This window comes from Uloborus diversus, chromosome 9 (assembly GCF_026930045.1).
Source record: "Uloborus diversus isolate 005 chromosome 9, Udiv.v.3.1, whole genome shotgun sequence".
Classification (NCBI taxonomy): Eukaryota; Metazoa; Arthropoda; class Arachnida; order Araneae; family Uloboridae; genus Uloborus; species Uloborus diversus.
In genome coordinates this window covers 77,033,180-77,036,052 of record NC_072739.1, presented here as the reverse complement: position 1 = coordinate 77,036,052, position 2,873 = coordinate 77,033,180, and positions in this window count along the sequence as shown.

The following is a 2,873-nucleotide window of genomic DNA, read 5'->3' as shown; positions in this document are numbered from 1 at the left end:
TTGTCCATCGAACAAAACTGTACAGATGTGATAGAATTTAGTGTCAATGCAAATGTGATAATAAATGTTGTTTTTAAAATCTATATTGTTATGGTTGAATCTGTATGTATATAAATGGCTTTTCACTTTACCTCCTCCCTTCCCCTTGTCAAATATCAATCTATATTACATTGACACATTGTTACAAAATTGTTTTGTTTCAATCAAAATGTTTCATGTCACACTTCAAGTTACCATTTCCCTTGTCACAATTTCACGACACCTCTCTCCTCACCTCAGAGGAGGACATCATTTTTATACCTCAAAGCCAGAAAGGCGTAAGCGCGTAAGTCACATTATGGTAATTTTACAGGAGAGAGCAAAAACTTTTTCTGGCGCATGCAAAGGATGGGAAGCGCGTTTTTTTAACCCAGGTAAAAAAAAATCGAAAAGGTTTTTTTCTTTTGAAGAATTACGTTCACATGTCTCGATTATACATACACTGCACTAATAAAAGGAGATTCGTAATTTTTGGACTTGCGTCAGTCTGGCTCTGATGTACAGATTTGTGGAAGACTCTAAAGTTTAGTTTTTGCAAATGGTATATCACTTCGTCCTCCCATCATTAATACAACAAAAAAATCTGTTAAACACTCTTGATAATTAAAATTAACATTATACCTTTCATTGAATATTTTATTTTCATATTTATTACACAGAATGATGTAGAACAAGATTAGTTTCCATTTCATTGACAATGAATGATTCCAGATGAAATTTGAGTAAGAACTACAAAAAACATGATATGACGAAGTAGTAGGCTTAGCTAAGCCTACTCAACCAGAATTTTCTTGTTTGGATTAATGTAGATATCTCGCTGGTTACTGCAGAAAACAGTTGCATTCCTTTGACAAAACAATCGCAGCTTTTTTTCTTTTCGCATATTAAGTGACGTAATGTTTAATTTTGATGAGTTCATACATCCAACAAACAATTTATACATTTTGCTACAGCAACCATGAAAATGATTTTATTGCTTGGAATTAACATTTCTTCAATTGTAAATAAATCTTTCGTTCTAGAAGATGGTAGTCTGTAAAGAGTAACTAAGAGTACACAAAGCATATTATGGAAATAATACAGAAAAATAAAATTAAAAAGCAAAAGCAGAAAACAAAATCTTGTATTTCTGCATGCATTTGTTGCTGTTAAATATTATTCCTTTGAACTTTGAAATATACATTATGTTATACATTATATACATATTTTCGAGACATATTATTTTTAGTTCTGACAAAGCTAATCCTCTTTTTGAATCTTATGCATTTATAAAATTTTATTTGTCGCACAATTTTGACTAATTGAGAAGAAAATATATATAACGGTAGAAGCTTACAATTTGTTTTTACTCATGTTTGAAAATAAAATTTCATAATGGTATTAAACAAACAGTAGAATATCAGTAATAGTTTAAACAGTAAGGTAAATACACCAATAGTGGATAGTGCTTCAGTAGAGGCCACTTATATACTTTGTAGAAAAAAATGAACAATGATAATGTGATTAATGTATTGGAACTAAATGTAACAATCATATTGAATCAATTTTAGTCATCAGTTATTTGAATTTAAAGTAAGTAATGTAAATTCTTTGGATGAGAGAATGCCAGATGGCCACTACTGAAAATTTCAGATTTTGGAGTAGGCACTACTGGATCAAATTTGAGTTTTGGAAGAAAAAAAAGGTTAAAAAAATGAACAAATTGAAATTCTGTCATTTTTAGAAAATTAAGAAAGACTTGGGCTACAATACGCTTATTGAGCTTTAAGCTAGATAATTAATATTGTGGATCCACAATTTAAAAATATACTTCACTGTAGCTACTACTACTGTCCAACCACGGATTGTATGGAATTTTCAAACTTTCAGATGAGACGAATCTATCTGAATGAGGGGGAAAAGTAAAAATTAGATGCGTGTATTCCGCTCATTTGAAAGAGACTCTGCTTCTGCAAAAGCTGACATCGCTAAAAATAATAGATTTGTCCATTTCCGGCTGTAAAACGGATGTTTGTCTTTCCATACAATCCGTGGTCAGATAGTAGTGCGTTTTACACCTTGTGGCCGCTACTGAAGCACTGGTCACTACTGGTGCGTTTACCTTACAGAAAGTAATTGCTGTTCTTTGAAGAACTTATGATTAAAAAGTTAATTTAAAAGAGGACTTTATGTCTTATAGCAAATAATCCACCTTATTAAGAATGTATTCGGTACTTACGTATTGTTCCTTCGTCGACCAGATTTTCGTCAAAACCAAGATTTCGCCTGAAACGCGATAGACTGCCAATGAAGGAAGTATTAATCAAAACCACACGTGTCCAGTTTCAACAAAAATTGAGTTAGTTTCTGATTCAAATACAGGATGGTTCCCACAAAACTGTATTGTTTGTTTCAGTCAATGAAAATCGTGTCTTTTGAAATTTTTAAATTCATAATTCATTTAAAAACATATACATAAATTACGATTTTAATCAAAGAAAAGCATGTCGATTACATCCAATGATATGAAAACCAGTCCTAAATTAAAAAAAAATAATTACAATTTTATTGGTCTGCCTATATTTGAAAGTTTTCCTCTTAAGCATATTGATGTGACTAAATTAATCTGTATAAGTACAAAAAAACATTTTTCCATAAAACGTTATTTAGAAACACATTTTTCGTGAATTCCCCAAAATTGTTTATAACAGACATTAGGGTGGTTCAAAAAAACTTTTTTCAGCTAGAGTCCAGGACACCCCCTATTTTTTTTAGACTAATAGTATTATGTTGTAAAAATTTTAGCTTCTTACTAAAATTTTAAGAGGGCACACAATGACATCTCAATTTAATAT